Source organism: Benincasa hispida, chromosome 10 (genome assembly GCF_027475165.1).
Source record: "Benincasa hispida cultivar pf3 chromosome 10, pf3_genome.v1.1, whole genome shotgun sequence".
NCBI classification, from domain to species: Eukaryota; Viridiplantae; Streptophyta; class Magnoliopsida; order Cucurbitales; family Cucurbitaceae; genus Benincasa; species Benincasa hispida.
In genome coordinates, this window is record NC_143487.1 from 54,110,436 (window position 1) to 54,136,328 (window position 25,893).

The 25,893-nt window shown below is 36.6% G+C and overlaps 1 non-coding gene across 1 annotated transcript; it reads right to left on the bottom strand.

Annotated features, from left to right (window-relative positions):
- Positions 1-2,035: 2,035 nt before the first annotated feature.
- Positions 2,036-2,142, bottom strand: LOC120089564 (small nucleolar RNA R71). The gene has a single exon (XR_005485239.1). It is a non-coding gene; the product is annotated as a small nucleolar RNA R71 (small nucleolar RNA).
- Positions 2,143-25,893: the final 23,751 nt, after the last annotated feature.

Consider the following 25,893-nt stretch of genomic DNA (forward strand, 5'->3'; position numbering starts at 1 on the left):
TCGTAATCCAAAAGTTAAAAAAATCGTGCTTTGTGAATGACGAAATCTATTCATGCAATCATAAGATATTATCGCAGAAGAAAATTCTTGACATCAAAATTAGATGTGCATGGTGGGAACACATAGATTCATGCGATAGGAAGTGACATGACACTTAGGGTAGTGGAGGTCAAGTCAGAGACAAAGTTGGTAGCTGACAAGAAAGCTTCATAGCAAAGCTAATGAACTTCTAACGTGGAATAGGCGGCACATCAGGATATGGAAATTAATGAACCTTGTCAGTTCAATCATTAGTGAGAGAATAAGAAGTGCCCCTTCACGTCTATAAATACCATGAGATTTCCATGCAAAAAGATAGCAGAGAAGACATTAGAGGAAACTCTGCACTCACTTCATAAACACTTCCCATCGAGCCCTCGTGAAACCTTGAGTGAGAGGTCAATATTTCTACTGGAAAACCAAGGAGAGACTTCACCTTCAGCACAATCTAGCAAAGTACTCATCTACAGAGCCGGAAGGAGCAAGAATTGCACCACACGGCTTGATATTCTATCTCTATCTCTTTTTTCTGATATTGTTGTCATTTATATTGTATAAAACGTTGAGAAACTTCTTTTATCAATATGAATGCATACATAATATTTTGTTTATTCATCTCTCCACCTTCCACCATGAGCAACAATTTCTTAATGGGCTGAAAAATATTGCAACTAACATGAACTAAGCAAAGCTTAACCGTGCGTTCAACTTGTTTTATGTATGCTTCACAAACTATTTGAATAAGTCAATAGATTTTTCTAAATAGAATGAATCTATGCTTGAAAGAGCAAATGATTTAAACCTCATAAAACAAGAAAATATTACCTTTAGAAATAAAGAGACACCTTTTGCATAAAAAACTCATCACATACATCCTTGAAATAGGATATGGTGGCTAAATACACTAAGAAGTGTAGGTTTTAACTTTTGAGTGATTTGTTTGAACGCATGATTTATGAAATTACTTAGAAATTGTTGGTGAATATTTTTCTTAACCCTACTTTTAGTCATTGGAAATCAAAATCTCTCTGCATAGGCTGTTTTGCTTACGATTGCGATTACCATCGCATCCACGACCATTTATTTTAGTGATAGAATAGGAACAAACTCATTACATACTTAACAAAACAACTCGCGTAAAGATCGAAACAATCATTATTAATGCATTAATAGAACACAATCCCTGAGTTTGATCTTAGATTCATCAGGATTCTAGTTGGATTTATATTTTGGTCTAACTAGGTAAAACAATGTGTTTGTAAGGTATCACATAGTAATTAATCATCACATAACGATAACGCATCAAGCTTTTGGCGCCATTGCCGAGGATTACGGTAACTAAGTTGCGGTAAGATTATTGTTTCTAATTTTCGCAGGTCTTGGTTTGGCATATTGTACCCTGATCTGTGAAAGCGGTACAAATGTTTTATGAGTGAAGGATCAACATATGAGCTAGTACACAACCCAGAGATCGAAAGGACCTTTCACATATGAAGAAAATAAAATAGGAAAAGAAGACAAATGAATAAGGCTCAATGGATGGCAGATCAATAAAACAATCTAGAAGAGCCAAATGCAGTAATCAATAATGATGCAAATGCTCTAGCCAATCCCATTCTTCTAGCTAATGATCGCAACAAACCTAAGGACTATGCTTCGTCAATTCTATATGATTTCTTACCTGGAATTATGCATCCAACACTAGATGGTTCTAGGTTTGAAATGAAACCTATCATGCTTCAGATGATTCAGATAGCTGGACAATTTGGAGGGAGACTCGATGAAGACCTTCATGCTCACTTGAGAAGTTTCATCGAAATCTGGAACACATTTGTATTCTCCAACATTACTTCTGAAGAATTTAGGCTCACCTTGTTCCCATTTTCACTATGTGACGACAACAGGAAGTGGGCATATTCACTTGAACCTGGTGAAATCACATCGTGGGAATAAATCATGGAAAAATTTATGAATATTTCTACCTATAGAAAATGAAAAAAGGAGAAGGGAAATCACAAATTTTCAACAGGAAGAGCATGAAACATTAAGTGACGCATAGGCGAGATTCAAAAGGCTAGTAAGAGATTGTCCACATAATAGACTCCCTGATTGTTTACAAATGGAGATTTTTTTATTGGGATGTCCTAAAACTCGCAGTTCGTAAATCATGGAAACATATTCTATTTATCAATAAAAGTATTGTTGAAGTTTTCATTCAATAAAAGTGTTATTGAAATTTCATTATTTAATAAAAATCCATTAAATGAATCCATGGCTATTGCATAGATACTGTAACTTTATGTAGAGACATAAAAGAGGATCAAGTTATAATATATAGCCAAAAAGGTTTATATGTATATAGATGAGATTTGTACCTCATCCTAGGGACACTATGGATGCGGCCTACTTTGTATAATGATACAAACAATGTGATCCTAAAATCGTTCATGTTGAAACATGCGAGTAAGGGCATCCTATGTAAAAGAGTTTTACATAAGACCAGACCACGAAATAGTCACTTTTCTTTATAACGACCGTTTACTGTTAAAACTAAATATTTCCATTTGATGATCTAGGGTAACTCGATCTTAATCTTGAGCTAACTATGAACTCCTATTTATTTGGGATTATCCTTTGATATGTATAAGTGAGAGTAGTTCAACAATACTGTTCAACAAGCCTCCCATTTTGGGGATAAGACTGGATAGATAGTTGGGGACATAGTTCTGCAAGATGGAACTAACTCCTACTCGTTTTAGGGTTAGCAGATAGGTTGTTCCCTTAAATGTAGAAACCCTGGTTTTGAACAAAGAAGCTCTGCCCTCTCATGGTCGAGAGGGATATGGTTTATTAGTTGGACTATAAACCAATTGTTCAATAAAGGATCAGTGGGAGCTTAAGGAGAAAGATGTATTTACAGGGGTAAAATGGTAATTTTGACCCAAATGTAAATACGAACGACCTATGAAGGATCGACTTACTGATTATTGTTAAATCAAGTGGACAGAAATACATCTACAGTGAGAAGAGTGCAACCATCGAGCTATAGTGGTATGTCTTGGTGGTTAACGAATATTGATTGTCTCGGGTTAAAGAGTTTAATCGATTAATCTCAAATCATTGGAGTTCATGATCTGTAGGTCCACAAGGTGCCTCTACTAGCTCGTAAAACATTAACACCTTATATTAGAAAATTAAGCAAATTTTGAAGTGTTTAAAACTCGAAATTAGAGTTTTGAATTTGAAATGTTCAAATTCAATGTTTGGATAATTATATTCGATATAATTAAACGTTTTAATTTGTTGAAATTAAACGTAAATTGGAGAGTTTAAAGTATTTAAATATTGATTTAAATATTGATTACATGAATAGGATTCATGTTTAAATTAGGTATTTTATTAATTTAATATTTTGTATTAAATTATTATTATTTAATTAATTAATTAAATTTGTTTAAATTAATTATCTAAATAAAATATTTTTCAAATTTAATAAATTCAATTTTAGAAATTTAATTTATTATTAATTAATTTAAATAAAATTTGATTATTAAATTTGTAAGTGGAAAAGTCCCACATTTGAGTTTTTTAGTGGGAATTTCCATTTATTGACACCTAGGCCACTGACTTAGTGCATTTTGAGGTGTCACTTTGCTGAATGAGTGTACTGCTTGCATGATTAAGATTAATAAAAGCTTCATTATCTGATTTTTTTCCCTTCATGCAATTGAAAATTAGTGGAATTTTCTGAAATTGCTTTTCTTTCTTAACTCTCCATCAAACCCTTTTGAACTCAAACTTAATTGAGAGTTTCCACCCTTCAATTCAAGGTTGAGAATAGTAGAGAAGACTCTCTTGGTAGTTTACTACTGATTGGAAGATCAAATTCGTGGGATTCAGCAAGGATTTGAAGAGTTTCAATAAATGTATACTTCTTATGAAACCCTCTCTTTTGTAAATCTGTCCTAGCATGCTTTTAAACTCAAATGAAGTATAATTAGAGTTCTTATTGATTTTGTTTTCTTTTGCATTTTGCATACATATTCTATCAATTAGTATCAGAGCATGATTTAAGTACTCAATTAATGTTAATTTGAGTTTGGTCGGTGAATTTCTAGCATTGCATGTTTAGTGACTGATATAGATTTTCAATCAACTTTGGCTTTAGATTTCTCTTTGTCTCAAGTATTATATTTGTAATTGACTCTTGGTTGATGAGGCTTAACGTTTGATTAAGGGTCTGTAATTTTACAAGAGTCAATAGAGTTAAAACTAGGTTGTAATCAAAGATTGAAGCAAGCAAGCTCAACTGGAAAAACGGGAGAAGAAGCTTGTACCAGGCAGCGTCACGATGCTGCCCAAATAGCATTGCAACGCTGTCTTCATAGAACCCATGGCATTGCAACTCTAGGATGGGCGTTGCTATATTGCTCATCCTAGCCTAGAAACACGTGGTTTCATGAATCGGTTCGCGGGAGCAGTTCGGTTTGACTATTTTTGGTGGCCTAGGGTCCGGTTCGACCTAGTTTGGATCAGTTAAGCCTTTTTTTGAAGCATTGGAGGGTTGGTTTCGGTGGTTCGAGTCCAGTTTGAGACGGTTCGAGCAGTCCAGAGGCTTCATCAAATTGTTTTTTTAATTTATTAATGTAATAATCTAGTTATTTCTTGCTTATGATTCCAAAGCTAAACCATATCAAGAATTGTTTAAATATCTTATGCATGTGATGTATGTTATATTTAAATTAAATATGTATGTACATATTGTATGCCATATGTTAAAATCTCACCATAGAAAAGCATGATTCATGCATTAATATATGTTATAAATCTCACCGTAGGAAAGCATGATTCATACATTAATATTATAGTATGCATGAGTAGGGTTTCATAATGTTAATATAAGTGTTATACTAATATATGAAATGCTTATGTGAATGTTATAACATATCTATAGTATTATAAGAGTTATAAAATGCGTGAGACATTTAAAATCTTTAACAAAGATAAGTTGCATACTCACATAAGTTCAATAACAACTTGTTTTAATAGTTAAAATAGGTCGTTATCTTATAAAACTCGGTTACAAACTCAATCGATCTATAATTCTGTCTAAGGCTAGAGGTACTTAAGTTGGCGGTTTACGTAACACCTTCTACCTGGGAATTTTAGCTAATAAAATGTGCGTTAACTGGTTTTATGAGCATGGGTGAGCGGTGTGAGGTGTTAAAACTGGTTTATCACCTAGACATTGTAGGTTAAATCCAAATATAAACATTATGCTTGGATAAACCACATAGACTTAGGGTGTTTACTAGTCGAAATATACCTAAGTACAAAAGATATCCAAAGAACACTTCAGTGGGAGATTAATAATATATACGATATATTTTTTTTAGCTCTCGCGTCCCTAAGAGTTCACAACGAGAGATCCATGCTTGGTTTCGTGTGGATTTTACCTCGACTACTTCATTTGGAAAGTGTTTGCATGGGTCAATACCAAGGTGAATAGGGGAAGTAGTTCGTAGTAAGTGGGTGCGAAAAATGTGTCAACATATCCTACAGTCTCTTCCATTAGTTTGAACTGTGAGATTCCTATATTGCGTCTGGTGTCGTTTTTAGGCGACACTAGCTAGTCATTTTTTAAAGACAATCCCCTGAAGGGTTGTAATATAGGATTCAGAACAACCCAATCTTTAGAAATGAATAGGGTTTCTTAGTTTCGGTTTGAACATTTTCTTCCTATTCTGGGGCATATTAATACTATTCTATCAAATTTGAATATGGAGTGTCACACTTATAAGAATTACTAAGTGTTAGTAAGTTCTTGACCGAAAACGATAACTAAATGACTATATGAATAAGAGTTATTCTGGATATAGTATTTCGTCAAGAATGTCTTGATTTAGTGAAGAAGTATTTGATTGCCCCTCGGTAGCATCTATTCGAACTCAGAAAGTATCATTACAAATAAATAAAGAAATACAGGTACTTTATTATTTTTGCTAAAATTGGATTTAGATGCAATTTACTTATAGAATTTGTTTATGTTTCAGCATGCTAAAATAGATTATACAACTATAAGCTTTCGAAAAATTCAATGGAGAGGGTTATTCGAATTGGAAATCGAACATAAATACAATACTAGTAGTTAACGATTTGAAATTTTTTTTAACAGAGGAACGTCCTCTTCTTCTGAGTTCTAACGCAGCCTGAAATGTTCGAGATAGCTATGACAGATGGGTTCAGGCAAATGAAAAAACTCGAGCCTATATTTTGGCAAGCATATCTAATGTGCTTACCAAAAAGCATGAAACTATGGTCACTACAAGAGAGATCATGGAGTCGTGGCAAGGGATGTTTGGGCAACCGTCCTCATCAGCACGACACGATGCTATTAAATACGTTTATAATTCGAGGATTCTAATAAAGAGATAGGTGGTATCCAACTATTTGGAGAATAGAGAGGATTCTCTCTATAGCTTAGGAAATATTTTGCACAATAACACTTGTGTATTGTGTATTGTCAGTGTCTGTCAAACGGGCCATAGGGATGTCTTTATATAGAGGAGGGCTATGAAGTACCGATACAAATACGGTTACGTGATACGGATACGATCGGATACGACGATTCGTCAATTTCTAAAAAGCTAAGATACGGATACGTCATTTTATATATATATATTTCTAAAAAACGAGGATACTGATAAATTGAAGATACATTTTCTTTTTCTTAAAAAAAATCTAAGATATAGATAAGTTTAGCATACAAGTTAATAACAATAGCACAAAATAGAATACAAACACTGAAATACAATACAAAAAAAGCAACATCTAAGATGTTGAAGTACAAAAGTTAATAAAATGTAATAGAAAAGTGACTCATATTACAAAGAAGAAGAAGAAGATTAGAGGGAGAAGTATGAAGATAGACGAAGAACTTCTTCATTGAATTGTTGAAGATATCCAAATGGTTTATATTTTGGTGGACTTTGTGGGGACTCAAATGTGAAGTTGAAGATTAGATGACTCTAGGATTTGGTCTTTTATTTATTTTTTTCCTTTTAGTTTTGGACTCAAGTAGTGTGCTTTTTAAATAGGTTGCCTAGTTTTAGATTGGGAAAGATTAGATGAGTTGCTTGTCTTTTTTCTTTAGAAAAAGGTACACGTAGAAATAGATACGTCAAATCACCTATCAGATATGTATCTGGGAAGTATCTGGAAGTATCGGTATCTGATACGGATTCTTTGCCTCATATGAAGTATTTATGCTTCATAGGGGCCCTTCTCCTAATTCTTTTCCTATTTCCCTTTTTCACAATTAATTAATTAATTAACACTTATTTAATTAATTAGTTCCATTAATTAAATAAAACTTATTTACTTAATTAGCACAATTAAGTAACACTTATTTAATTTAATTTGTACATTAATTAAATAACTCTTCATACATTAAATCCAATTTAATGTATATATAATTAATTATCATAAACATCATATGTATATGTACAATACCTCTCTATTAATTAATTCTTTATGAATCTAATTCACTTAAATTAATTAATTGAATCTTATTCAAATATTACTTTCCAATTTAATTTGAATTATAGATCATATCCATAATCAATTATATATCAATCACATTAATATATGGTTTCCTCAAATTAATTTGAACAATTTAATTCATTCCTCTTAAATATCCTCTAGTGAGCTAATAAGAGAACTTGATGAATCTGTAGATCAGAAGCACCAACGATATGAGATTAATTGGCTAAACTCATCAACCAAGTTAATCAATATTTGTTAACTGTGGGTACATTCCATTAAAGACCCACAACTGCACTCTTTTCACTACAGATATATTTCTATGTCCACGAATATAGACCAATAACAACAAGTTAGTTTTTCAAGAGTATTCGTAACTCCAACTAGGTCAAATAACCATTTTACCCTTGGGTTACCTTTGACTTCTTAAGTACTAGTGCTCCTCTAATGAACAACCTGTTTATGGTCCAACTAATAAACAAAAACCTCTCTTGGGTCAATGAGAGGGTAGGGCCCTTTGTGCAAGTCCTGGAGACACCACTTAAGGGAACACTCATCTACTTACCCTTAAGATGGGAAGGAGTGAGTTCTATCTTGTATTATTATGTTCCCAGCTTCCCACTCGATCTTGTCCCCAAAGTGGTAGGCATATTGGGTCGGCGAACTGGCCAACCTCACTCATACAAATTAAAGGATAATCCCTCATAAACAGAAGTTCATAATATACTCAAAATTCAGAATAAGTTGCCTAGGTCATCCTATTGAAATAGGAATCTTACTAGTTAACGGTGATACATCTAGTGATTACTATTTTGCAGTCCGGTCTTATGAAAACTCATTACATAGGATACCCATACTCGCATGTCAACTACACAAACATATTGGGTCAGTGTTACCAAGATAAGGTACCCCACCCTATCCCTATAATATAGACCCTTCAGGCTGTATCTTGAACATTAATCCTTGTATGTCTTCACATATAGTTCAAAGCTCATAAAGCAGCTTAGATGTTAGTTTATTAGATTTAAGATTATTAAGACAAAAGTAGACAAACAACAAAAACAATAACATTTATTGAATTAACATCTATAACTCTTTATTCGTGACGATCAATTAATAACATTTACTATCTATGAGTTTAAGGGCATAAAACCTAACAACTCCTTTAGCCAAACTTGCTTCCTCCCGCATTGCCGCCTCCACCAGTTTTGAGAATCCTAACCTTTTTGTACCTATGATTACTTATGTTCGGATTTCAGCTTCCAGTCCTCTCTCGAACCATTTACATCTCTCTTCTTCATCTTCGAAATACTGGCGACATACCTACTGAGTTCCATATATTTTTGTTCGTACTCGGCCACAAACATAAAGCCTTGTACAAGACTTAGAAATTCATTTCGCTTCACATCGCAAAATGAATGGGGGTAGAAATTTTCATGGAAAGCATTCCTGAATTCTTCCCAAGTAAGTTCAGCACCTGATCTTCTTCTACTCTTCAACATTCCCCACCAATCCTTTGCTCTCTTTTGAAGTAAGAAGGTGGATAACGGGACCTTCCTGTCACTAAGGCACCTCATCACCCTAAAACATTTTTCAATTAAAGCAAACCAAGGGTTTATGGTCTCCTTGAAGGTTGTAGCACCTAGTGCTTTCAACCGTTTGATACCATATCATTTTTCTGGGTCCGCTGTCCCTGCTCCCAATCCCCCAGCCAGATATTGAGCAAACCTTCTTAGGAGTTGCTCTTCCCCCTCAGCTCCTACCTGTGGGTGACTTGATTTACCCTCACCTCCTTCTATTGACTTTAAGGTAGCATCATGAGTCCCTTTTGTCAGTTGCTTGCGAAGTCTGCCACTTCTACGAGGCATGATTTCTATAATATATCACACATTAGACATATTACAGTGCTACCATGCTCTTATTAGTGAACCGAAGTTTCATAAAACCTTATGCTCTGTTACCAACTTGTCACACCCCCTCCCGAACTTACCTCTTCTACCCGGAAGGAGATGTGAGGACAGTAGATACCACCCTTTTTTGATACATACTGTCCCTATGTCTCTACTTAATTAGCTTCAACTCAAACTTAGCCAAAATTAACGTTCATAGAGTTTCATAGGTCTTACACATCATTTGCCCAACCCATTATTACACATTTACTATATAAAGTATTTAACTCATGGTTGACCTCGTCTTCTCACAGCAACTTAGACTCTTCTACTACATGCGAAGGAAAACATAAAAAAAGAGAAAGCTGGTAGCCCAATGAGTGGTAAACAAACTACAAGGTCTCTTTCAACCCCTTAAGAGCAAAGGATCAATAGTAACAGATCAACACCACGAAGTTACTACTCAAACCTCAGGTTTACACATATTTGTTACCTGTTATCCTTACACACACGGTAGATAGTTAGCTTTATTTCCCTATGTGCACATAGATTTACCTCGTGTGGGCTCAGAAACTAGACTCGCCGGTTCTCTAACCATCCCATAAGAGATTCTTTCCACAAGCTTAAGATCTAGGCCTTACAACCCCCTAACCATCCTATGAAAATCTGCAGCTGGCTTAGGAGCTAGGCCCTATGACCTTCTGTCATCCAGTGCGGAGTATTTTTAATCACCAAACAATTTATACATATACATGTATGGAAATTTAAAATAACAACTAAAGAAAATACCACTCACTGTTCGCTAGTAGGGTTTTCCCTTTTCTTCCAAGCCTTCTGATACCTAGTTCCTCCTTGGGTCTCAGACTTGCTAGAATCTCATGTTTAGGGCTAGAATAACCTTAGAATACCTTTTTGGCACTAAACCTAGCTTACCAACTTCAATTGTTATGAAACTAGGACTTTAAACACTCTTGGATAGTTGTAGGTGTAGAAGAGGCTTCCTTACGGCAACTGGGCGCATGACAATTCTTCTGGACACCTAGATTGCTCTGCTTAATGCATGGACATCAAGTTCTACACATGGCTAGTATGGTCAATTCATAGACGCTCTTCTTCAATGCATAGGCCTCCCCCGGAAACTCTAATTTTCTCCAATTCTCTCCTTTTTTTAAGTTTTCTTTGAGGAAACTTGAGTTATGAGGTGAAATAAGACATTTTTGGGGTATTTATAAGCATCCAAATTTTCCCTTGGTGTCCTCTGCATGCTCTCAACACATGAAACCTAATGTGCATGAAAAACCTAAGTGTCAACACCATGCAAAGCCCAACACAACACTTTTTGACACCTTCTACTTGCATGCAAGACTTAGGTGTCTTCACTATGCATAGGCCAACACATAGCTCTCCGTTGAGGTGGCACTTCAACACTATGCATGCTCTCCCATACGTCCACCTCTTTCTTGACTTAGTTAAGACTTTGTTTGTTAAGCCACGTACCTCACCTTACTGTCAGTTTGACCTTATTCCCCAAGTAACTCAAGTCAACACATGATACCTTACCAAAAACCTTGTATGCGTCTAACATCTCCCTCTTATGCGTCCACAAAGTGTTCAATGCATGTTCTACCTTTCTTACTTGTGCTTCCAAGGCCATTCTCTTAAGATTATGCTCCCAAAATGACCACTCAAGTGCACCATGCGTCCAACCTTGCCCCTATGCGTTCACCAATTCTTTCTTAGAGCTTCTTAGTGTAACTTCTTCCTAAACGGTTGTATCATGCTTCCATCTTACTCTTCATAGGCCCTAAATGAAATGCACATAGTCCTTCTATGCGTCCATGAAGGAAATCGGACATGAGGATTTCCATGAGCAGCGAAATGATCGTTCCAAATTTCATTCGTATATGAACATTAACCATTACAATCAAGAAATGGAAACATACAGGCTATGCACAAGATGAAATTAGAACTTGCTTTTAATAAGATCAAGAGATAAAGAATCATACCTTTGAAGACTCATTTTCAATCTCCCTTGATCACGAACACTCAAAAAAACTCCAAGAGTGCAACACACGAACACTTGAACTCAGCGATCTACAAGATCACGAACAATCGGCAACCACCACACGAACACTACGAACTCAACAAACGGCTTCCAAAAACCTTGGCTATGTCGAGTTAAGTATGACACCTCCACAATGACCACCTTGGTATTCTCGGTGTGAGAATCCAGAAGCGTGGGCTCTATGTGGACTTGGTTAGAGGAAGAAACCGGAGGAAGAACAATCGTGTAAATGATTGAGCAAGTGAGAGATGACAAGGTCTATCATATAGACGATGCCCGATCATTTAGAAGAAGCTCCACGATTGTTTAGCAAATACTCCGGGATCGTTTAGCTATCGGCCAGCTAAGTGAAGTATCGTGTAGTATCACTCCACGATCGTCTAGTCTCTCTTCAGCTATTGTTTAGTGAATCTAATCCACTTCACAGCATCTGCGTGAGATCTTTCCGAGAATAGAAATCTCAATTCAATAACTAAATTTAGGAAAACAATTTTCCTTTTACCTCCCAGTTTTCATGAAACCACCAATAACCTCCCACTCAATTGGTTATTAGAGAAAAAGAAATAATTATCCAATAATTATTATTATAAATATATATGATAACCAACTTATCATAGTATACTTATAACCTATAGTTTTAATATTTCATCTCATGAAACATATAAACCATAGCCCTTTTTCTATTTCATGGTACTTAATGTATATCTCATTTACATTAATCCTCCACTTGATATATCTCATACACCACACCGATCATATCATATATAATCGAATTACCTCTTGTCAGTTTGAACATTTCAAATCAACACCAATAACTGATTCTCAACTTGAATCCATTGAGCTACCAAGGAGACTTTATGGACCTGTAGCTCAAAGCTCCAACGGTACGCGAATAATTGACTAAACTCTTAAGTCACAGGATCCACCATCCATTAAATGTCAGGCACTCCAGTAAAGACCGTCAGCTGAACTCTCCTTACTACAGATATATTATGCGTCCATATCAACCAATCAACAGTGCGATAACCCTTCACAGATTGTTTGTAAGTACAGCTGGGCCAATAACCGTTATGCTCTTGTAGTTACATCTAACTCCTTAAGTACCACTAATCCCTCTAATGAACATAAGTCATAGTCCTACTATGGCTGAGTTCTTTCTTCCAAGGAGAAGTTGTGGCCACTATGTTCAAAACCTGGAATCAGCCCTTAAGAGAGCAATCTATCTACTACCCCTATTTCGGGGAAGGAGTGAATTCCATCTTGTGTAACTGAGTTCCCAGTTCCCAAATCAGACAAGTCCCCAAAAAGGTAGGCATATTGGGTTGGATATTCTAGCCACTTTCACCCATACTAATCAAAGGACCGCCCTCAGGATTGAGATCATGTCACCTATGGTCATTCAGGTGAGATGTAAGTCTCCAGTATCAACGTCGTTATATACAGAGACAAATCATCTCGTGGTCTGGTCTTATACAAACCCTTTGTATAGGACACCTCTGCTTGCATGTCTTTACATGAATGGTCAGGATCTACCATCTGTAGTAATTCACAACACTTGCAAACCTCTATAAAGCGAGCTGTATCCGTAGTGTCACCAGGATCAGGAATCCCTCCTTAATCTTTATACTACAAAACTATTTAGGTTATCACTTAAGGCATGATCTATTTGTATATCTCATATACATGCTTAAGTTTACATACAATAACCATGGAGCTTTATTTATTGGATATGAGTAAATGTCAAATAAAATAACTCTTATTTTATTCATAACAATGTGTATGTATTACAAATTACGAGACTTTGAGAGAATTAGGACAACAATCCCAATAATCTCCCACTTGTCCTAATGCCTCGAGAGACTAATGTACAATACAAAATAAATACATGTACAAAATACAATAAACTAAGGCATACCCTAGTATCATCTCCCACTTACCCTAGACAAGATGCCGCACGTCCCACCGACCCAGACTCTCCAGGTTACTCTTGAACATTTTAGCTGTGAGAGCCTTTCTAAAAGGATCAGTAAAGTTGTACTCCGACGCGATCTTCGTGACTAACGTATCACTGCGATGCACAATCTCCCTGTTCAAGTGGTATTTTTGTTTTATATGCTTGTCTCGACGATGACTCCGAGGTTCCTTCGAATTTGCCACAGCCCCGCTGTTATCATAATAAAGAGTGATCGGCAAATCCATATTTGTAACAACTTCCAAATTTGTAAGGAATTTCCTCAGCCAAACAGCCTTCTTAGCTGCTTCACAAGTTGCTACGGATTCGGCTTCCATTGTGGAGTCTGCGATGCATCTTTGCTTGATGCTTCGCCACACTACAGCCTCTCCATTCAGAGTGAATACTGACCCCAATGTCGATTTACGAGAATTTCTATTGGTCTGAAAGTCAGAGTTCATGTATCCTGTAAGGATCAGATCCTTATCTCCATACACGAGCATGTAGTCCTTCGTTCTCTAAAGATACTTGAGAATCGTCTTGATCGTCGTTCAGTGATCAAATCCTGGATTGGATTGACAACGACTAACAATCCCTACTGCATAGCAAATGTCGAGTCTGGTACACAACATTGCATACATTAAGGTCCCTACAGCTGAAGCATAGGGAATCCACCTCATCTCCTCAACTTCTTGAGGTGTCTTAAGACATTGATCCTTAGACGAAAATGATTCCATGCCTGAAGGGTAACAAACCCCTCTTGGAATCCTGCATCCTATACTTGATCAACATTTGATCGATATACGATGCCTTTGATAGGGCTAACCTTTTGTTCTTTTGATCTCGAATGATCTGAATCCCTAAAACATTCTGTTCCTCACCCAAATCTTTTATTTGGAACTGGGCAGCTAGCCACTTTTTAATTTAGTCAGAAACCCTACATCATTCCTAATGAGTAGGATATCATCTACATACAGTACCAGGAAAGTTACTGAGTTGTTGATGATCTTCTTGTAAACATAAGGCACATCAACGTTCTGATCAAAGCCAAACGACTTGACTGCAATGTCAAACCTAATGTTCCACAATTTACACCCTTGTTTTAGCCCATAAATGGATCTATTAAGTGTGCAGACTATTTTCTCTTGATTTGGAACTACGAACCCGTCTGGTTGAGCCATGTAAATGGTCTCCTCAAGATTACCATTAAGAAAGGTAGTCTTGACGTCCATTTGCCATATCTCATAATCATAAAATTTGGATATGGACAGAAGTATCCTGATAGACTTGAGCATGGCAACAGGTGAGAAAGTTTCCTCATAATCCACTCCCTCGACCTGGGTATAATCCTTTTCCACGAGTCTAGCCTTAAAGGTTTGTACCTTTCCTTCTACACCTCGCTTTCGCTTATAGATCCTCTTACACCAAATAGGTCTTACCCCATCAGGCGGATCCACAAGCTCCTAGACGTTATTGAAGTACATAGACTTCATCTCCTAGTTCATGGCTTTAATCCATTCATCCTTGTCAACATCTTCCATTGCTTTCTTAAAAGACAATGGATCCTCGACACCATCATTAGAAATGAAGTTTTGGGCTTTAGTTAAACCTATGTAGCGATCCAGGGGGTTCATAACCCTCCCACTATGTCGAGGCAGTCTCAACTCTTGAGTTGGTTGACGAGATGCACCGACCTCAACAACTCTTGTTGATTTTTCAGACTGTTCAACAACTCTTGTTGAACCCTCAGTAGTCTCAGTCTCACTAGAAATCTCACGTAAAACAAGCTTACTTCGTGGCTTATGATCCCTTATGTGGCCTTCTTCCAAGAAGATAGCATTTGTAGAAACTAATACTTTGTTCTCACTCGGATCATAGAAGTATCCACCCCTTGTTTCCCTGGGGTAGCCTACAAAGAGGCAAACTTTCGAATGCGGTTCCAACTTCTTTAGGTTAGTCACAAGCACGTGGGTCGGACAACCCCAAATATGGAAATGGTGTAAACTACCTTTTCGGCCTCTCTAAGGCTCAAAAGGTGTTTTAGAAACACTCTTCGAGGGAACGTTGTTCAGAATGTAACAAGCAGTCTCCACTGCAAATCCCAAAATGAGTCTGGAAGATGAGCATAACTCATCATTAACTGAACCATGTCCAACAAGGTTCTGTTTGTCCTTTTTGGTACACCATTTTGCTGAGGTGTACCTGGGGCTGAGTGTTGAGACGTAATCCTATGTTCTATCATATGGTTCTAGAATTGGAGATCCATATACTCTCCACCACGATCAGATCGTAGTGTTTGTATCTTCTTACCTAACAAGTTTTCAAGTTCAACCTTATACTCCTTGAACTTGTCAAGGGCTTCAGACTTTCGTTGCATTAGGTAGAGATACCCATACCTTGAATAATCATCTATGAAAAAGATGAAATATTCATGCCCACCTCATGCTCTAACGCTCATTGGACCACAGAGGACTGAATGTACAAGCTCCAAGGCTTCCTTGACTTTGTAACCCTTTCCAATAAAAGGTCGTTTGGTCATCTTGCCTTCGAGTCATGATTCATACACCAGAGAGAAGTTTTCTTCTAAACTTTTTAGAAGTCCACTTTTCACCAATTTTTCAATCCTATTGAGGTTGATGTGATCTAACCTTAGATGCCAAAGATTGGCGTTTTCCTTAGGAGAAACCTTTAGTCTTTTAGCTGTTATTGATGTACTGAACATTTCAGAAACAAGGCTTTAATGACTAATGGCCTTAGTACATATAAGTTACTTTCCATTGAACCAAAACTAATCTCCATTCCATTCTTGAAAATAAACAATTTATTCTCAGAAAAAGAGACGGTATAACCTTGTTCAATGAGACAAGAAACCGAGATTAAGTTCATCTTGATATGAGGAACTACAAAAACATTATCCAGTAACAGATAACGTTTCTTGTCCAAAAATAACTTCAGCTTGCCTACAGCAACAAATGAAACAACCTCCCCAGTACTGACTTGAAGAGTCATCTCCCTGTGGCAACGTTTGTCAGGAACTGAATCCTTGGTAAGAGGAACTGGCATGGTTGGTAGCACTCGGATCTAGGATCCAAGCAAAATCATCATTCTCTACTAAACATGTGTCCAAGAACAATAAATCAGATTTACTGTCTCTAGACATCCTCCTCTTTCGAAGAGTAATGGGATCTGTATCAGAACCTAAGTAATCTCCAAGTCCATTTCAGAGAACACTTCTCGTCTATGAACATCAATAGTGTCCGCAAAACTTGATTTTTCTTCCTGGAGTTTAACTTGGGAACTGACACTACTGGTTTCATCATCCATCCCTTTGTGCTCGAAAAGTAAGAACTGATGTTCAAAAAAATCTTGCAATGAGCCCATGATCTCGCGTGCAATGACCATGTTCTCAACCTTTTTGGCCAAAACATCAGGTATGCTAGCCAATATATGAAGTCGGGCCAATGAATTAGCCTTCTTCCACACCTCATATGCATTGTGAACACTTCGCGATGCATCAGGGGTTAGGACTTGAGGACACTTCTCAACCATGAAAAATTTGAGGTCATTTACCACGAAATACGTTTTATAAGACTCTTTCCGTTGTATGTAACCGATCAAATTAAAGGCATTAAATGAAAATACAAACACGTTGCTTAAAACAAAAACACATTGACCTATGTTAGGTTTTAAGCAAATACCTCTTGAAAAAACATACAACATCCAATAAGGTTTAGCAAAACTAACATGAACCCCGTGTGATATCTAGTTTCACAATGACGCTTCAAAGGTTTAGGACAAAAGTCGCCGAAAGGTGGTCAATTATCCCTCATTTGAATTAAGAAATTCTCAACCAGTCATTAATACCAGAATAACTCTTGCTCCTATAACGACTAGCCATCATTGATTTGGTTAAGAAATCATTAACTTATTTAGCAATTTCCCATAAGTGTGACCCACCATTTTAGGCTTTAGAGATCCGCCCCAAGCAGCCAATCCGAAAGGAAAAAATATGATTGGGGAAAAACCTAAAGCGACCTTATAAATTTCTGGAGTTCACCTTGATCTTGACCAATTGCACAAAACCCATCCGAAGGGGGACGCTCCCAGGGCGCCACGAGGGAGTATAAAATGATCTCACGGTGCAAACCAATGACAGAGACCGTAGGACGTGTTGACACATACCTTTCACCCACTTACTATAAACACTCTCCCCGTCCGCTTTAATATTGACTCATGCAAACACCATCTGAAGGTTGATGCTCCCAGGGTACCACGAGGCCAAGCATGAATCTCACAGTATGAACATTCAGGGAGAAATGTAAATGGAATCTTTGACATATCAGATACATCTCTTCCTCCCACTGAGTATTTTATAACCTAGGGTTTAGTTTACTTAGAAAAACACGGCTAAGAATTTTAATTAAGTGACTTTTTTAAGTTTGCCCAAAAGTAACTTTTACCTTGGATAGTTGAGACAACTTTTTATCTGAAGGAAATCGGAACATGAGGATTTCCATGAGTAGTGGAAAGATCGTTCCAAATTTCATTCGTATATGAACAGTACAATTACAATCACGAAACGGAAACATACGATCATGCACAAAACAAAATTACAACATGCTTTACTAAACGATCAAGGGAAGGAATTAACATACCTTTGAAGACTCATCTTCAATACCCTTGATCACGAACACTGGTTCACAGAAAGATGGCAACATCCAAACGCTCGTACACCAAAATCACAACACTGCACGATCACAGTGAACTTGAACACCGCAATCTCCAAGATCACGAACACAACGGACTCCACATGAACACCACGAACGACCTCTAAATAACCTTGACTATGTCGAGTTGCGTATGACACCACCACAATAGCTACCTTAATATTCTCGTTATGAGAATCCAGAAGTGTGGGCTCTATATGGACTTGATTAGGGGCAGAGACTGGAGGAAGAACAATCGTGTAAACCATTGAGCAAGTGGGAGATGACAGTGTCTATCCTGACAATGCCCAATCGTTTAACAAAAGCTATGTGATCGTTTAGCTAATCAGGCAGTTGAGTGATCTATCGTATAGAAACATTCTACGATCATCTAGTCTCTTCAAGCTGTCGTTTATTAAATCATATTTACTTGAAAACCTTTCCATGAGTAATTTTCGAGAATGGAAATCTCAATATAACAACTACTAAATTTAGGAAAACATTTTTCCTTTTATCTCACGGTTACCATGAAACCACCAATAATCTCCCACTCAATTAGTTATTAGAGAAAAAGAGATAATTATCCAATAATTACTATTATTATAAATATATATGATAACCAACTTACCATACTATATTTATATTAATCCTCCACTTGATGTATCTCATGCATCACATCGATCATGTCGTATATAATCGAATTACCTCTTGTCAATTTGAACATTTCAACTCAACACCAAGAACTGATCCTCAACTTGAATCCATTGAGCTACCAAGGGGACCTTATGGACCTATAGCTCGAAGTTCCAACGGTACGTGAATAACTGATTAAACTCTTTAGTCACGAGATCCACCATCCGTTAACTGCCAGACACTCCACTAAAGACCGACAGCTGAACTCTTCTTACTACAGATATATTATGTATCCATCTTAACAAATCAACAATGTGATAACCCTTTACAGATCACTCGTAAGTACAGCTCGACAAATAATCATTATGCTCCTATAGTTATATCTAACTCTTTAAGTACTACTGATCCCTCTAATGAACATAAGTCATAGTCCTACTCTAACTGAGTCCTCTCTTCTAAAGAAAAGTTATGGCCACTATGTTCAAGCCCCAGAATCAGCCCTTAAGGGAGCAATCTATCTACTTACCCTTGCTTCGAGGAAGGAGTGAATTTCATCTTGTGTAACTGAGTTCCCAGCTCCCAAATCAGACAAATCCCCAAAAAGGTAGGCATGTTGAGTTGGCAATCTGGCCATTCTCACCCATACTAATCAAAGGATCGCCCTTAAAGGTAGGAGTTCTCAAAACACTCAGGATTGAGGTCATGTCACCTATGGTCGTTTAGGTGAGATGTAAGTCTCCAGTATCAACGACGTTATATATAGAGACGAATCATCTCATGGTCCGATCTTATACAAACTTTTTGTATAGGACACCCCCGCTCGCATGTCTCCACATGAATGGTCAAGATTTACCATCTATAGTAGATTACAACACTTGCAAACCTCTACAAAATGGGTTGTATTCGTAGTATCACTAGGATCAGGAATCCCTCCTTAATCCTTATACTACAAAACTATTTAGGTTATCACTTAAGACATGATCCATTTGTATATCTCATATACACGCTTAAGTTTACATACAATAACCATGGAGCTTTATTTATTGGATATGAGTAAATGCCAAAATGAAATAACTCTTATTTTATTTATAACAATGTGTATAGATTACAAACAACAAGACTATGGGAGAATTAGGACACCAATCCCAATATGATCATCATCCATTAAACTCTTTAATGGAGTCTTTGACCAACTGTCGCATGCTTGCAGAAAATCTAATACCCCGCACATTTTTTAGTAATAATGTAATTTCAATAACTTTATTATTTGGGATTTCAGTAATTGTTATTAGTTGGAGGGAATTTTTGGAATTTTGGACTTCAAATGTAAGTGCGGGAATTTAATTGTTGGCATGAAATTATTCAATTTGAAATTCAATTTGAAAGTTAATGGCAGGAATTAATTTTCTTTTGAAATGGAAAGGAATTTAATAGTAAAATGGAAAGGAATTAAATGTAATGGAATTTAATAGTATAAAATGGAAAGGAATTAAATGTAATTATATTTATTTCTTTTTTTGTTTCATTATTATTATTGTTGTTGTTGTTGTTTTTTTATAAAAAAATCAAACCCCACCTCCCATCTGTTCATTTTCTCCTTCCAATGAACAACGACAATGCCCATGATCTCCAACGAATGTCCTCTGACGCCACAACATACAACTTCAACGGCCACAACACTTACGACTTAGATTTGAGTTACCCACTTCTTAGTGGCTCCAAATTTCGAACAACAACCAACAAGGATTAAAGTTGTTTGTTTGATTCAAGGTTCCATTGGGCAAGGAAAAGGTTGAGCTTCTAGTTTCTAGAGTTTGCGATTAGAGGTAAGTAATCTTACTACTGGAACAGCTTTTGTGCCAGTAAATTTATGATTGATGTTGAGGATTGTAAGACTACTTACAAGGATAATTTTGACTGTTCTGAGATTTAATGGACTATTTAGAAAAGATATATGAGCATGTGATAATATGACTGAAGCATGTTAATGTATGAGCATGATTTAGAATTTTATGAGATATATTAAAAGGACGATTGGGCATGACCCTAAATTATGAGTTAAGCGACACTACTACAGAAATGTCTTAAAGTTAGGTGAAAGTTTGAGCATTTTGTTGATGTGTTTATTGATGTGATTTATTATGAAAGTGTGTAAGTTATATGATGTATTATGAAATTTCAAATGTTTGATTGTTACATGAGTTAGTGCGTGAAAGTGATGTACTAGAGTGTATCCATTAATACTAAATTAATTACGTATGTTGAGGTTAACTAACCTAACCTTGATCAGGAGATTTTAAAGGATTCATGATTAGTTGAATGTTATATGTAATATGTTTTCCTTTCCAGACTATGTGACTACATGAAAGTGATGCACGTTCAAGGGCACTAGTACATGAAAGAGATGTACTAGGGCTGGTGTGTATGAAAATGATACATACCTAGAGGGTACTGGGGTATACGAAAGAGGTACATTCTCAGTGGGTTATGTGTATACGAAAGAGGTGTATGCCTAACCATGTGTATGAAACAGGTACGCATCCCTACATTTATAGAGAGGATCTGGGGTGTACGAAAGAGGTACATACTCAGTGGGTTATGTGTATACGAAAGAGGTGTATACATAACTAGATGTATGAAAGAGGTACATACTCAGTAGGTTAGATGTATACGAAAGAGGTGTATACTTAACCATGTGTATGAAAAAAGTACACATTAAGTGGATTATGTGTATACGAAAGAGGTGTATACATAACCATGCGTACGTAAGAGATTGTGTTTCGTTCGGGATTCACCAGAGGTTGTGGGTCCTATGGGACTTAGTAGAGGTGATGGCCATACTTAACTACAGTAGGATAGGACTCAGTCTCCTTCTTGTTTCATGTGTATATGTGTCCCATGAGAACTAGAGTAGTTTATATGTTTCACCAGAGGTGGGTATCTAGAGGACATAGATGCCCAGCCTGACCCCAGTAGTTGGATTACTTACTGAGTATTTTATACTCACCCTTTCTCATATTTATGTTTCAGGTAAGGGCAAGGGCACATTGGCGAATGACAAAAGGAATCCTTGAACGAGCCACTGGGGACCGGTTTTATGCTTCCGCTCATGAGATTTAAACTTTTTTTCATGTTTTTCTTATCTATCAGTGTTGATATTTAAAACTTACTATTAAGAACTGCTTCCAGATTTATTTATTATCATTTATGATTTACGGGTACCCTACCATTGTTTTTAATATTTCAAATTAAATACAAAGTCTTTTAAATTTACCTTATTTAATTAGCATTTATTTCACCATAACAGAGTGTCGTTTTAAGTTCCATGCATGCATGTGTTTAGTAACAGCCTAACTTAAGTCCTAGGGGGTCGGGTCGTTACAGAAAATCTATCTAATTCATCTTTCCAGGTAAGTTCCCAGGTAGGGGTGTTCCTTTTCTGTCAGCTTAAGTACCCTAGCCTAGACAGAACCTGCCTTAGGCAAAAGGTCCCTTATAGGTAGATTTAATACAATTTTAATCTTTTATGCCAATCAACTTAATCCTATTAAACTAATTTAAAAAGATTAAACTAGGTTGTTAATCCCACTAGAACCTTGAACTTAGGTCTATCTCAATCCAATTTTAAAACCCTTTTAAAACTTGAGTTCACCTTATGTTCGCATGCAACTTTTTCTTATTGATTTTTGTTCTAATTTCTATTATAACTCTTGTAATAGAAACAATCAAAATCAACATAACGCAAAGCTAACCCATATGAGGCATTCATAACTCTTATAAATAACCTAAGTGTCATGCTCCATGCATTGTTTATTCATTGCTACCTTTTTATATAACACTTATACAAAATAGCAACAAAACAAGCAAAACATGCTTCTATTCACCCTCATACTATAACACTTATAATTAAAGATGATGCATGAATATGCTTACTGCATGCATAAATATAACTCCTATATTTTCATGATGCATGCGCATGCTTTCTTGTAATTTCATCATGCAATATTATAACATTTATAATACATGATGCATGAATAATTGCACAACCTAAGATGGGTTTAAAATCTATATGTCAAACACTTTGCCATATAAACACCATACATCTTATGTATAAGAAACAAAAATTGATGAACCGGGAAAAATTTCCTCAAATCCTCAAAAAATAAAGCTAACTATTACAAAAACAAAGAGTCTCAGGTTCAAACAGGCGAACCGGGTCTTGAACTGTCCGGGCGAATCAACGTGTCTCCACTGATCGTGTACCAAAACATTCCACGATCGTCTACATGAAAGAGTAAATGCTTTACTCAATCATTTACCAATGCTTCCAGAGCTAAACGATGTTGTACCTTTCACTATGCGATGAAGCATGAGGTATGCGATCGTGGCGCTCTACAACGCAAGCCTTATACAATCGTCTAAATGACTACTATGCGATGAAGCATGATTGTCTAAACGATCACTAAGCAAGCGCCTTCGTATCGTATACTGCATGATCGTGTAGTCAGTGACTATCCGATGAGCATGCTAACTGCACGATCGTTTAGCGCATGTGCTCTACTAAACGATAAGCATCATATCCTCCCACTCGATCATTTACCTCCAACGTCTACGCGATCGGGCAACCAACGCTACACGATAGAGTAAACGATTTACCCTATCGTTTAGCATTAGCTAAATGATCGTTTAGTAAATACTACATTATTGCATAGAGAAATGTACACGATCGTTTAGCCAAATTCCAACAATAGTTTACCTGAAGCTACATGGCACGACCAACTCTTGGTCTTCTTCTTCACTGAGAACCGCATCTCCATGCTTCGAAACTTCATCATGAATGACTCAACTAAGTCAAATACTTTGAATTACTGACTCGATAGCATGTTGATTATGCCCAAAAACACAGGGGTCCTTACAAATTAACACTTTGTAATTTAAGGAAAGCTTTAAACAGAAGCAATTAACCCATAAACGTTCATCAACGCCATCCAAAAACGCATTTAACAATTAAACGCAATGCAGAAAACCCACCACGACTGTAAAAGAAGTTCAAAACAGAAGTGAAATTTGGAATATCAGAACAACCTAGCTCTGATACCAATTGAAGGAAATCAGACATGAAGATTTCCATGAGCAGCGGAATGATCGTTCCAAATTTCATTCGTATATGAACATTAACAATTACAATCAAGAAACGGAAACATACAGGCTATGCACAAAACGAAATTACAACATGCTTTTAAAAAGATCAAGGGATAAAGAATCATACCTTTGAAGACTGATCTTCAGTCTCCCTTGATCACGAACGCTCGAAAAGACTCCAAGACTGCAACACACGAACGCTTAAACTCAGTGATCTCCAAGATCACAAACAATCGGTAACCACCACATGAACACCACGTACTCAACTAACAACCTCCAAAAACCTCAACTATGTCGAGTTGAGTACGACACCACCACAATGGCTACATTGATATTCTCGGTGTGAGAATCCAGAAGCATGGGCTCTGTGTGGACTTGGTTAGAGGAAGAGACTGAAGGAAGAACAATTGTGTAAACGATTGAGCAAGTGGTACATGTCAAGGTCTATCGTATAGACGATGCCTAATCATTTAGAAGAAGCTCCACAATCGTTCAACAAATGCTCCACGATCGTTTAGCTATCGCAAGTTGAGTGAACTATCGTGTAGTATCATTCCACGATCGTCTAGTCTCTCTTCAGCTATCGTTTAGTGAATCTAATCCACTTGACAACATCTGCGTGAGATATTTCCAAGAATAGAAATCTCAATTCAACAACTAAATTTAGGAAAACATTTTTTCTTTTATCTCTCGGTTACCATGAAACTGCCAATAACCTCCCACTCAATTGGTTATTAAAGAAAAAGAGATAATTATCCAATAATTAATATTAAATATATGTGATAACCAACTTACCATAGTATACTTATTACCTATAGTTTTCATATTTTATCTCATGAAACATATATACCATAGCTCTTTTTCTATTTCATGGTATTTAATATAAATCTCATTCGTATTAATTCTCCACTTGATGTATCTCATACACCATACCGATCATATCATATATAATCGAATGTTCTCTTGTCAATTTGAATATTTCAAATCAACACTAAGAACTAATTCTCAACTTGAATCCATTGAGCTACCAAGGGGACCTTATGAACCTGTATCTCGAAGCTCCAACGGTACGTGAATAACTGACTAAACTCTTTAGTCACGGGATCCACCATCCATTAACTTTCAGGCACTCCACTTAAGATCGACAGCTGAATTCTTCTTACTACAGATATATTATGTATCCATATCAATCAATCAACAGTACGATAACCCTTCACAGATCGCTCATAAGTACAGTTGGGCCAATAACCATTATGTTCCTGTAGTTACATCTAACTTCTTAAGTACCATTGATCCCTCTAATGAACATAAGTCATAGTCCTACTATGACTGAGTCCTCTCTACTAAAGAGAAGTTGTGGCCACTATGTTCAAGACCCGAAATCAACCCTTAAGGAAGCAATCTATCTACTTACCCCTGCTTTGGGTAAGAAGTGAATTCCATTTTGTTTAACTGAGTTCCGAGCTCCTCAATTAGACTAGTCCCCAGAAAGGTAGCCATGTTGAGTTAGCAATCTGGCTACTCTCACCCATACTAATCAAAAGACCGCCCTTAAAGGCAAGAGTTCTCAAAACACTCAGGATTGAGGTCATGTCACCTATGGTTCTTTAGGTGAGATGTAAGTCTCCAGTATCAACGGCGTTATATACAGAGAAGAATCATCTCGTGGTCCGGTCTTACACAAACTCTTTATATAGGACACCCCCGCTCGCATGTCTCGACATGAATGGTCAGAATCTACCATCTATAGTAGTTCACAACACTTGCAAACCTCTACAAAGAAGGTCGTATCCATAGGGTTACCAAGATCAGGTATCTGACCTTAATTCTTATACTACAGACCTATTTAGGTTATCACTTAAGGCATGATCTACTTGTATATCTCAAATACACGCTTAAGTTTACATACAATAACTATGGAGCTTT